The sequence below is a fragment of the Pollicipes pollicipes genome, unplaced genomic scaffold, assembly GCF_011947565.3.
Source record: "Pollicipes pollicipes isolate AB1234 unplaced genomic scaffold, Ppol_2.1 Scaffold_4881;HRSCAF=5763_pilon_pilon_pilon, whole genome shotgun sequence".
NCBI classification, from domain to species: Eukaryota; Metazoa; Arthropoda; class Thecostraca; order Pollicipedomorpha; family Pollicipedidae; genus Pollicipes; species Pollicipes pollicipes.
This window is the reverse complement of record NW_023596576.1, coordinates 24,177,576-24,191,024: the sequence shown is the minus strand read 5'-3', so window position 1 is coordinate 24,191,024 and position 13,449 is coordinate 24,177,576. Positions and strand designations below refer to the sequence as shown.

The 13,449-nt window shown below is 48.9% G+C and overlaps 1 long non-coding RNA gene across 1 annotated transcript; it reads left to right on the top strand.

The window, feature by feature from the left end:
• The first annotated feature begins 3,778 nt into the window (after window positions 1-3,778).
• LOC119101039 (uncharacterized) lies at window positions 3,779-13,437 on the top strand. Its single transcript, XR_005094496.1, has 5 exons — window positions 3,779-3,964; window positions 4,724-4,870; window positions 7,779-7,876; window positions 12,921-13,074; window positions 13,415-13,437. It is a non-coding gene; the product is annotated as an uncharacterized LOC119101039 (long non-coding RNA).
• Window positions 13,438-13,449: the final 12 nt, after the last annotated feature.

Genomic DNA, 13,449 nt, shown 5'->3' with positions numbered 1-13,449 from the left:
CAACTTTTAAGATGGCTATTTCAGTTCAAAACCCGACATAAATATCAAACACTCCCTTTCAAAGCATACCAGTGGTTACAAGTCAGCTCATTTCACCACATTTAATGCTTGCTTCAATATCTCCAAATGTGGAACATTCCCTTTAACCGACGCTGCATGGTTGATGTCCATGGTTGCTTACGTGCATAGTTGAGGATAGATGATCTTGTAGCTGCAGTTGTTTTCATGAAAAAGTAGAAGTAGAGGTAATGGTAGTTGTGACAGAAGAAGTAGTGGTGGTGGAAGTAGTAGTAGTAATAGTAGTAAAGCATGGTAGTAGTATTAGTATAATTTTTAGTAACGGTAATAGAAACGGTAATGGTAAAAGTAGTTGTAGTAGTATTCGTAGTAACAGTAGCGGTTGAGCATGATGATGACGATGGTATTGATAATAGGGAGGGTACCGGTCGTGTAGTGCGGTGGTTAAGCTGTGCCCCTGGGAAACCGTAAGTATGGGATTTGATTCCCCACGCTGTCCGCCTTACTGCCAGGTGGTGAGGAGGTAGGGGCGGGCGACGCCATATAGCCTCATAAGCTGAGTGCGCATTAAAGCTTCATTGACAACAGCGGTGATGATGTCTGTATGTTAGATTAGATTAAATCATTCATCTTAAGACGCCCACGAAAGCCGGACTTTTCCATCTGGCCATGACTTCAACTGACTTTTGCATTGGTTCAGAGCGGCAGCCGTTGCCATGCCATGTTTCCCAACTGCGGAATCACGGGAAAAGGCTCAGCGCGTGCATTGATTGCCGGCATTGAGTCGCAACGCCGATTTTCCGCATCCCGAAATGTACTCACAAAGGCGTCGTGGCCCGGTGACGTGAAGCGGCTGGAGCCCGAAAACAAGATCAGCGGTCAAAATGTGGGATACCTAGAGAACTGAATTTCCACTATTATCAGCTGGATTTTCCCGGTGACGCCATAAAAAGCGCAGGGCGTGTGCATTAACCACCAACTTTGTATCGTTGCACAAAGTGGCACATGCCATTGTTGGTCTTGAGCAGGTTCGGCGCAGCAGCGGATGGGGCAAAGGTACTCCTGCCGGCAGGTTGAGAGGCAAGGGCGTGTTTTTCCTTCCCTGAAGTTTTGGGAGACCCCTTTAACCAGGCTAGAATCCAGAATATGCCCTTTTTGTGTCGGAAAGCCCCGTCCTCAGGTGCAGCGCGACTGGGGGAGAGGACAGCGGAGGGGACACGCCCCTGTCTATCCCCGGATGGGAGGGGAGATCCCCCGTGTTCCAACAACTTTGCAGGGGAAAATGTATTCTTTCCAAGTATTTTCTGTCATGGGAGCCAATTTTTTCACCAGGATGAACATGAAGCTCCATCACATTTGCCAGCGTCGAAGTCGTTACTGAGACCTATCCAAATGATCACTGGACAGAATTCCCAGGATGGTCCGAGTGTGTTCAGTGACGTCAGTTCAGGGCGTGGGGTTAAAGTTGAAGAGGAGGTGGCTGGATCACCACGTGCTTGAAGACCATATCTGGTAGATGTTCCTTCAAAGAGGTGAAAATGTATAATGTGCAGTTACATGAACGCAGCTATTTCACAACCCATTTATTGTGCCGCCGGGTGCGGAAGTTGTCTTTGTGCGCTCTGAATAATGAATGTGTTTACGTCCCTTCCAAATTCATGATTGGCCGTGCATGATAGGTTTGGAACGCGGCTAATATGACCCGCAATTGTGTGCTTCTTGTCTGCCGTCCATTGCACAGCCGAGAACGTTTGGCATAGGTCCCTTGCATGATGCGTCATTGTAAAATATATTTTGTGGCCCATTGGGGACATGTTTAAGGCGACAAGTTTTCACAAAGTTTACAGTGTCTGTGAGATGGCGTAATGCCCAATCTGAAAAGATATGTCGTCATTTTGTCATAATCGGTATGAGTAATTCGTCATGTAAACAGTTTGATGCTTCGGGTGATGAGACTTCTTTTTAAAATAAAGATGAAGTCTGTGCCCGTCAGAGGGGGGGGGGGGGGGGGTGATGGCAGCGGGGGGGGGGGGGGGGGGTAGGGTCACCCGGACGCCCGTACTTTCGAGGTTTTCGGAGGTTAGCAGAAAAGGTGGTGCAGCGCGGGGCGTGGAATTTTGGGTACATGCATTGGATTTATTTGATGAAAATAATATGAGTTGCAAGCGGGTTAGGCCACTGGCTGAGGTCACGTCTAACGTTAGACTCCAAACATATTGCAAACCTCATAACTTGTCTAGATATGGGCAGATTTTGATGACACATGTACGTGTCTTATTTGCGTGCATGTGTTACATGCGTTCGACTTAGTTATATTTGTGGGAAATTTTGAAGTTGGAATTAAAATTTTTCCAATCTGATCATTACCAACGTGCAAAGCAAGGTTTTTTGCGACGATTTCTATACTCAGCCCAAGCCGTGATGTTCCCAAGCAGAACAGTTCCGGCGCGTATAGCTCAAAGACTAGAGGGCTGGTTTTATCTTAAGAAGAGCAGGGCGGTGAATTTACACCGAATGATCTTCAAGAGCGCTATTTCAGTTCAGACCACCACAAAAATGTGGAACATTTCCATTAAAAGTAGTGTTCCACATTGCTATGTAGCTTCGAACTTAATTAGTCACCTTAAAGACCATTCAATGCATTTCACAGCCCTGCCTCTCTTAGGACCTAATTCTCTCTAGTTTCTGATCTACACGCCCGCGAAGATAGGGAGACTCTTTCGGGGAATATTTTGAGGTCAACTCGGCATTCATAACGTCATAGCGTCTTTCAAATCCTGACATTCCAGAAGCCATGCGGCGACCAGGGTCAGTAGAAGTAAATGGTCGAGTCGCTCATACCTGGCGTTTGTGAGCACGATTCCCAGATAAAACGGCCGTCAATTGGCTCTCAGTCGATGTTGTGCAGTTTACCATGGCGTGATCAAAGAATGACGCATCCAAGAACATATGACTTAACAGGGACCTCGTGTTGTCTACAATGGTCTTTCCCATTAAAAAGTACACCCATAGTTATAAGTGAGCTTGTTTCGTGATATCTGAAGCTTATAGATAAAACGGTATAGATATCTTATGATATAAACATCTATCCCCGTCAACCAGCTTCGTGCTCGATCGTCATATTTTGCATTCAGGCCATTCATAGCTCCACAAACAAAATTCACTGGAGTACAAAAACCCTAAGAAATTTTAGCTTCTATAACACCGCACAAGGCCTCGAACCTACAGTGAAAGCAGCACGTCATGGACGGAATAGGACAGGAAAAGGAAGGAAGGAAGGTGTAAATTTACAAAATGAGTTAGAGGCTGGGGTGCGGGTTAAGCAATGACAAACGACCAAGCGTACCCTCGAAGCTATATCAATGTACAAGTTTTCTCTGACTTTGGTCAACTTTTTCCAAAGCTTGGCGGGGGGAGGGGGAGGTGCTGAAGCTGAAGTGGGGCGGGGGGGGGGGGGGCGGGGCTAGAGTTCGAATTGACGGGTGGGTGGGGGTGGGGGGCCGAGTCCCCACCCAACTGAATATGCCAACTACACCCCCTGACCTCAAGGCCTCCTCGCCGTTACGCACTGCCTCTGGCCTTGTCTGCAAACCACGATAGACATTGCCATTGACATGACCTCGTTGGGGGGCAGAGGCAGGACACAACTCCTACTTTGGCAAAGGCTGTCAACATTTTTGGGCAGCGATGGTGGAGTTGGACTGATGAGGACGTCATAGCATGTTCTGAGATAAAAAGAAAAATGGCTGAGATCACAGAAAATGACCAAATCTGACGGTAAATCATACTTCCTGCACTGAGGAGGGTTACCAGAATCTACCCAAGTTACGTAGCTAACTATTCTATTTCAGGCAGGACGCTGTCCGCCTCAAACATCTTTTTGCCATGCTTGCATGGTTTGCCGACTGTCGCTGGCTTCAAGGAGTCCTTCCCAGCTGATCTTGCAGTGAGTCCATGAAAGACCATCCCACTCGACTGACGTCATCGGTTGTAGCCCAGCACAGGGCAGTAAAACAATGTCGAAGGTGACCCTTATCTTACGAGGTAATTCAAGTAACGCCGTCATAATGACCCCCACTGATCATTAACGATTTACACGAGCACACTGAAGTAGGAAAACACAAGTATTGTATTTTATTCTGTTTGTCGCATCTGCGCAGGTTCGGTGCAGGCAAAACACAGGAAAGGCCGATGTTTTTGTGAAATGTGCATACTGTAGAACTGGCAAAAAGTTCAGAGTGTATACGTTTCATGCAAAGATATGTAATATATCTCAAAAAGTCAGCATTGGGCACCCTTGGACCAGTTCTGATTTTCCTCAACATTTATATATCTTTGCCTTTTAAGTCTTTCGTTGGGTTGGCGCCGTAGAATTATATGCAAATAAATTGCAACCACCAGCTTCTCCAAAACCGTGGTTTCTGTAAAAAAGGAATACGAGGTGTAGATCATCGCTATTTATTAACCCCAGGATAGAAAATAATAAATCAAAATATTTCCAAATGAATTACATGAGATGTTTCAGAAATTAGATGGTGTGTGATGGATATTCAAAGTTTTTGACTACCGGTCAGTTAAACTTGTGGCGCTTCCCCCTGGTCAAACCCGCAGCTTTCACGTGCTTTGCTGATACGCGTGTTTCACAGCGCAACAGTAGAACAGTCACCGACAGCGGCAGTTGTCAAAACTTGGCTCCTGTTACCAGGTGAAGCCGCCGTGGCATCGGCAGGCCGTGAAGAGAAGCCGCGGGCTGGCTGAGAGGACAGGCTGATGGCGAGCGAGGACACGAAGAAGCTCCTCAGGTCCTGTCTTGTCTCCACGAAACGAGGCCTGACATTGAGACAACTCGCCAGTGAGTATACGTCACCTTTCTTCTCTAGTTGTATCGTCATTAGCGTGGTGTGATATTGGCAAAAGCATGAAATGATGTCATTGCTAGCCAGAAGTTAGTCAGTATGTCAAATAGGGGTTGCGAACTAGAAATGCGCCAAGGAATAATCCCTAAGAATAGGATTGGCGAGACCAGCTGGAGTGGTATCCCGTCGGAGGACTTGCGGTGTTGTGCACCGCTTTGGAAGTGGGGGGCGCGTTCACATGTATTTTTACACAGCTACCTTCAGAATGGTTCGAGCTTGTGTCAAACCAAAATGGCGCATGTTGTGAAATTTTCGGATGCAAAAGGTGAGGAACGTTGAAAACTTTACTGTGCAATTTGTAAAAAGACGATTTTGGGCATTGTCGAATAATGCGAACCAGTGATGAAGGAAGGATGATACAAGTACGAAGTGGTGAGTGAACATGGTCATGCATCAGATAACCTCTTGAATACAAACGGCCCTGAAGAGCTGCGTTAAAACGACACTTCCTAGGTGATGCTGAAACACTGCACGCGAATGACGCAGTGGTCGTGCCTACATTCGCAGAATGGCTCCACTAAAAATGATCAGATGAGGTGCGACATAGGAAAAATGCGCATCATGCCATGCAAGGACGACAAATTACTCTGCTGGGCACGCCCCCGCGGCACGTCAACGTACCCGTTCTCTTGCCGATTGCCGAATAGAGGCACACACCACGAGTGACGTCACTGGATGACATCACACACTGGAGGCATGAGGCTTACAGTGTTGTCTATCAGAGCAGTTTGAGAGGCCGACAGCCTGGCCGTGTTCGGGTCCCGATGAGACACGCCGTGCATAGATAGAGTTGTACTAGTGCCATTAAGGCTAAACACCTGTTGATGTTCTTGGGAGTACAGGTTGACGACCTGCTGGCTCAAAACACCCCTCTGGTGATAAAACCCATTTGCACCGCCGGCACGCCGTGATAGAAGCTAGCGAAAAGAAAATTAGGAGCCGTCCATGAATGTCGTTACGCATTTTGTTGTTGCTATTTTCAAGTCTAGGATGACACAGCCACACATGACCATAACGTTACCCTGCACCAAACCTCCTCCCTCTCTTGCCGCGCTTCCGTTACGCTCCATCAAGACCTTCCCTGCCTTTCTGCATGCGTGATGTGATTTATGGACCGCCGCTTGTGGCAAATGCGTGTACTTAGGCGATGCCATATATGCAAGTGTAGTTGAGAGAAGTACAACATGTGCAATGTCCTGATTGACGGATTAAACAAACCTGTAGGTTTGAGTCAAATGTTATTTTACAAGGCATAACTTAATCTTTATTTCTCGATCATTTCACGTCATGCAGAAAGCTGCGTCTGTTGATTTTTTTTGCTAGGTATTAGTACTATTAATATTACCTTTATTATTGTTACTTTTACTATTTACTAGTACTATTGTTATGATAACCATAAGCGTTTGCAAGTGCTATTGCTATTATTACGGCTACTATTATCCGCACTGTACGATAGCCCTATTATCATTACCACTCTTCGTTGCTTATATTGCAACTAGACTCGTTTTGTAAAGAACCAGTTATGATGGCAGGCACGTTTGACAACTGCACACTTTGCGCTCATGCCCCCAGATAATTGTTTTATAGCTCGTGTCATGGTTTAAAGCTCTCGTGCGTAAAGTCACAGTACTTACTCCTGAGAAGATGTGGGTAGTGCAATGGTCAAGCTATGCCTTTGTGAGACCAGAGGCACGGAGTTCGCCTCCAAGTGATGCCCGTCCCTCCTGCTGACGTGAGAGGCGGGTGACGCTGTGTGTCCTTACCTGCTAAGTGTGACGTCATGCTCCTGTGGCCGTCCCTCCTGCTGACGTGAGAGGCGGGTGACGCTGTGTATCCTTATCTGCTAAGTGTGACGTAACGCTCCTGTGGCGGCAATGCCGGCATCCGCCCCCAGTCTCTGTAACATCTGTCGTTCTCTTCATGGGCGCTTCGGGCTGTTAGTGCACACTAGTTGTACTAAGGCTTGGCAGTAAGTTGGCACTGTCGTAACGGGGTGCCGTGGTGTAACAGCGTTGTAACGGGACGCCGTGGTGTAACGGTGTTGTAACGGGACGCCGTGGTGTAACGACGTTGTAACGGGACACCGTGGTGTAACGTGTTATAACGGGGTGCCGTGGTGTAACGGCGTTGTAACGAGACGCCGGGGCGTAACGGCGTTATAACGGGACACTGGTGTAACGGCGTTATAACGGGGTGCCGTGGTGTAACTGTGTTATAACGGGGTGCCGTGGTGTAACGGTGTTGTAACGGGATGCGGTGGCGTAACGGCGTTGTAACGGGACACCGTGGTGTAACGGCGTTGTTACGGGACACCGTGGCGTAACGGTGTTGTAACGGGGTGCCGTGGTGTAACGGCGCTGTAACGCCGGCCATGGCACTACGGGGCCCTGAGCCGGAAAGAAGCTCAGTGGTTCAGTCATGTTCTTATTATCTGACAGTTTGTCGGACTATGTAGCTGCTTTTAGGGACGCCAGGTTCCCGTATCCTAGAAAAATAGAGCGATGAGGTCGTGTGCTGTGTGCAAGACGGCGACGATGGTTTCCAAATGGGTGACTATGCCAGGTGAGGCCATGTGGTGTCTTTACATGGTTTCGGCGAAAGTTACTGTTGTGCGCCGCACCTGTGCACATTTCACATCCTTGACACTTGAGAGTGTTTCAGCAGCACGCAACGCAACGCAACTTATCACCAACCCTGTGGCCCAAGTGCATTATCCTGATCCAACACCGTTCTCGAATGTGCGAACCCCCGAGAGGAGTTCGCACATGCGTACAAGTACGTGTATTTGCCCACAGCTTTTCGCTTTAACTCGTACAGGGCCTAAGCCGATCCGCAAACTTTCAGGGGATTTCGAGGACCTGGTGGGATCGCCAATACCGTTCCAAGAGCGTGGCTTCCAAACGCTGGATCTGTTTCTCCGTTCCATACCGGATACAGTGCGGGTAAGATGAAGCAGTTTCTCATTGGGTGTAACCTTTCTCCGGGGCCGACGCGGTCTCCTCGCTAGGATGCGATAGGCTGGGACGGATACAATGCAGAGCTGCTCTGTCAGCGCTATGCTCTCCTAACTTTATGGTGTACGCATATCTATTTTTTTTAATCTGAGTCCGTATTGTATCTGTATATCTATACATTACATCTGTATCTGTGTTGTGTGTGGATCTCCGATAGAAGCGCAAGCAGTCTCCTTGCTTAGAACCGACGCACGGAGAGACACCTGAGCTGGGCGGGACTGGGCGGGACTGACACGCTGAGAGACACCTGAGAGATGACTGGCAGGCCGGCACTGAGAGATAACCTGAGGGATGACTGGGCGGGCCGGCAGATACCCGAGGGATGGCTGGGCGGGCCGGCACTGAGAGATACCCGAGGGATGACTGGGCGGGGCCGGCACTGAGAGATACCCGAGGGATGACTGGGCGGGCCGGCACTGAGAGATGTCTGAGGGGGTGACTGGGCGGCCGGCACTGAGAGACACCTGAGGGATGACTGGGCGGGGCCGGCACTGAGAGATACCCGAGATGACTGTGCAGGCCGGCACTGAGAGATACCCGAGGGATGACTGGGCGGGGCCGGCACTGAGAGACACCTGAGGGATGACTGGGCGGGCCGGCACTGAGAGACACCTGAGGGATGACTGGGCGGGCCGGCACTGAGAGACACCTGAGGGATGACTGGGCGGGCCGGCACTGAGAGACACCTGAGAGATGACTGGGCGGGCCGGCACTGAGAGACACCTGAGAGGTGACTGGGCGGGCCGGCACTGAGAGATACCTGAGGGATGACTGGGCAGGCCGGCACTGAGAGATACCCGAGGGATGACTGGGCGGGCCGGCACTGAGAGATACCCGAGGGATGACTGGGCGGGCCGGCAGATACCCGAGGGATGACTGGGCGGGCCGGCACTGAGAGACACCTGAGGGATGACTGGGCGGGCCGGCACTGAGAGACACCTGAGGGATGACTGGGCGGGCCGGCACTGAGAGATACCCGAGGGATGACTGGGCGGGCCGGCAGATACCCGAGGGATGACTGGGCGGGCCGGCACTGAGAGACACCTGGGGTGACTGGGCGGGGGCCGGCACTGAGAGATACCCGAGGGATGACTGGGCGGGCCGGCAGATACCCGAGGGATGACTGGGCGGGCCGGCACTGAGAGACACCTGAGGGGTGACTGGGCGGGCCGGCACTGAGAGATACCCGAGGGATGACTGGGCGGGCCGGCAGATACCCGAGGGATGACTGGGCGGGCCGGCACTGAGAGACACCTGAGGGGTGACTGGGCGGGTCGGAGTGGCGAGGCGAAGCGCTTATCATAGCTTGTTTTCAGCAGCGATGGCTGAGGCCCTCAAACTAATGCTTCTGGCTGTTGACCACCCGCGCCATGAGAATCTTGCCGCGAAGTGCTTGACGTCACACAACTTACATCGCGCTGTGGAGGTCCTATCGCAGTCAGAACATGATACTGAACGTGCGCACGTCCACAGCACCCAGCCAAACACATCTGTGAACGGGCTTGCTTGCCTTGCGACCTCATGTGCCAGCGCGTTAGATGAACCATGTTACGCGGTGTGACGTTTGTAAGAAGCGGTGCAGAATGCCTGTGAAGTTAATCCTATAGTAAGAAATACTGCATTATTTACAGCAGCTCGTAGCAAAGACATGAACGGCGATCTGGCATGATCTTGGTTGTCGTGGACAGTAGACGCGTGAATTGCGAGTCCCATTGTTCCGCTAGCTCTGTCATGCTGCTTTCCGCCGTTCTTATTTCTGCACGTGGTCCTCTGGATTGGCTTCGAATGTCACGGTGCTTGTAGCTATGCTGCATGAGGAGAAAACACAAAACCACCCACTGCTCATGAACGGATTAGAGATCCCAGTTATGTAACCAATGTCATACTTTTGTGCATGGGGATCAGAATGAAAACACTTCATGCCTGTAGCGGCTGTTGGAAATAGTTGCGTTAGGAGATAGCATTCCGCATGGGCTTCTTTCAATTTGGTTACATTGCAAGGTCGCAAGAAAAGTGCGCCGTGTAAGATAGCATCCGTTCAAATGACCTGGCATTGTTGCCGGACATGTGAACCAGTTGTGCTAGTTCGCATGCGTTTAAAAACTGCATGATTGCACGATAAGTGACCGCAAAGATTGTCACGGTCTCCTGCAGAGACCGTGACCATTGGTCCTCTCAAGTTCGATAACGACAGGGAACTGTGCTGGCATGTCGATATCAGTGGTCTGATATGGCAGAAGCTTCAGGCTTTGCAAGATGTGGAGGATGAGGTCATCCCCGCAATGACCAGCCCTTTCACGGCTTTCTCTTGCATTTCAGCGAGGCGTTCTCTCCTGGATTGGATTTCTGGGTTCCTTCAAATCGATTTCTGGGATGCCGCGCCGGGCAGCGTTTGTTTTGTGAGCCCTAGCCTCACCATTTGATCGGAAGAATTTCGTTTCCACGGCAGAATGTTGCAGTGAAAGCTTAACACGCGCTCGGGTGGTTGGTCAGTTTGATTCCTCCGAAGTTTTTGCAGAGTAATTTGCGATGGACGGGGCGTAGCACCGCCAAACGTTGTATAGTTGTAGGCAATGGAACAACGGATCTTTTGGTACGCAAAATTAGATGTACCCTGTGAGGCGTTGACCTATGACAGGTCAAAGTCAGGCCGTGGCTATCAGTGATGACATTTTCAAGGGAATCGTTCAATCTGATCCGACAATGGAGTGTTAAATGAGGTCATGCATCACTGGCATGGTTTCTCAGATAACAGGCAATTGAATTAGTCAACGAAAAACTTGATTGGCGTTGGGTCTGGCATGAAGGTCACTCCGGGGTCAGAACCAACCTACCTTTTTACTGGCGAGGGTGCCTTCTGGGGTAGTTTCTGATGCTCATTCCGGATTCCTTGATTACAGGGACCGCAGTAGACATCTTCCATAGACTATTTAAAGGTCATAGTATGTCACTGACCTGAAATGACCCAAGCCAACCTCTTGTTTTTTAGAGTATGTTGCATAGCGCAATCTTTTTTGCATATTCAGATTCGAAATCGAAGCAATATTGTAGGTTTTTGGTTACCATGCCCTTCTAAATGTCAAACAAAGTCGCTGAAAAATGGAAACCATTGACCTTTTGCTTAGGGCAGGTACCTAGGTCCAAAGCGGTTGGATGAGAAGGTCGGGGTCACTTTGGGCATTAATCTAGAGTTTGATCCTGTTTGACCTCATGTGACCCGAAGGTGAGGGCCTAGGAGTCTCCGATTTTGGCACAAGTGAGCTCACACAGGCCAAGGCGGCCTATGAAGTTGGTATCTCTAACTCTCTTAGTTTTTGATATCCCAAGGGGAAAAACTGACGCCCGCCCGAGCGCGTGGTATTCAGGCAGCCGCTGCTGGCGGCCGCAGGCCATCCCAATTGGGGTCAAATAGCGAGTACTTAAAGCGACGCGAACCCGCCCCACTACGGTGGATGAATCCCAAGGCAAGCGTTCCAGCTAACTGAGCTTCCAGGACTGGTGCCGTTCGGTCAGAGATATCTGTTTGACTGTTCTTTACAAATGCCAAATATTTACTCACTGGATAAAGTAGGAAAGTTGTCCCCGAAAGGAAAATGATATATATATATATATATATATATATATATACACATAATTACGAATTAATTAATACATCACGAAACGACAACGGGAAGTATTGGAAAAGAACTGTCTAAGCCGACTGTGCATTGCACGAGCTCGCTGCATGACCTCGCTGCCTTGCTGCCTCTGCCTCTACCTCTGTCTCTGTAAAAAGCAACATATATCCGTTTGCAACTCATCAGGGTTGAACCCATTTTCCGCCATCTGTGTTTCTAGTGTTTGCGTGTATTGCGCGTGCGCGCCATCGAACTGGTGTGTTTGCGCGTATTTGCCACTAAACGTGGAGACAAGAGTCAGATCTAGATCACATCGACTTCATACAACATTTAGTCCTATCCGAATGCAATGCTATTGCATCGATTGGCCAAAAGTCCGGTACTAGAACTGATTGTCATTTGTTCGATGAACTTGCCCACAGCTTATCATGCTATTTTACTTATCGTTATGTGTCCTTACGATGTGATGCGGTTGCCTGAAAGGGAATGTTCCTTTTTTGAAGATATGAAAGCGAGCATCGGATATGATGAAAGCACTCGCTTATAAGTGTTCGTATAACTTTAAGTGGAAAAGACTGCTCCAGACAACATCACTTCTCTATTTGGTACAGATGCTCCTCAATACGTCACTCTTTGATCGCGTCATCGTACCTTGTACAATGTTGATTGAGAGCCAAAGGACGGCCGTTACATCTGGAAGTGGTGCTCACGAGGGCCAGATATGAACGATGCGACAATATTTTTTCTTGGCCTAGATCGCCGCATGGCCATTGAATGACAGGATTTGAATGATGTTATTGTGGCATCATGAATGCCTGATAGACCTTGAAAAGTCTACACAGAATAGTCTATACATGTCTGCAGGCTTATGGCTCAGCAACTAGAGAGGTTTAGGTCTCAAAGCTACGTCAGCTGAAAACCAATGAGGAACAAATGAGGAACAGGCCTTTTAATAGTGAATCATCCAGAGACAATCTATTGCTTAGGTGTGATTGCTTTTTTGGGTCTCTGATTTTGTGTTGCTATATTTTATAAGCACTTTTCTAGGTTAGCTGCATGACAAAATGAGGAACAAATGAGGAACAGGCCCTTTAATAGTGAATCATCCAGAGACAATCTATTGCTTGGTGTGATTGCCTTTTTGGGTCTCTGATTTTGTGTTGCTATATTTTATAAGCACTTTTCTAGGTTAGCTGCATGACAAAAATTTGGTTTGGGTGAGGAACAATGAATATGTTGATAGTGAACGCACACGTTGGATAATTCTGACATTAAAAGAAGCATTACATTTTCAGTCATATTGGGCAGCTGCATGCGGTTTTGGTGCTGACTACCTCCAATTATCTGGCCCGCAGTTGACCAAAGATGGAACGGAAACGCTGGTGGAACACGTACCGGACCAAAGCGTTGCTCACATTGCTTCTCTTGTGAGTCGACAGAAGAGCAAACAAAAACCGAAGGCCGGACTGAAGATAAAGAACATAAACATCAAGAAGCACTCTGGAGCAGGTTAGTAATGACTTCTTCTGGTTGGCTGATACTTTATTATTCTTCAGTCATACGGTCCACCGAGGTGTTCTTGTTGAAACGTGCATGCGTACTGATGGAACAATGGCGACACATGTAAAACGTGAACAACGCTTAGATTCCTGACAAGCCTTCACCATTTTGGAGGTTCTTTACAATTGAGGTTGCTGTTATGTGGATGATCATGCGTTCTCTGATTTGACCCTGCCACTGCCATGACCAGTGCCAGGACAGAGGTCACTGACCTCTGACTGGCAGGGGTCACGTGTGAGTAACAAACAGCACACTGTCAGGGAGCCGACCTGTATCTGCATCATTTCAGCTCAGCCGAAAGGTGCCGGTCGGTGGAGGTCAAGC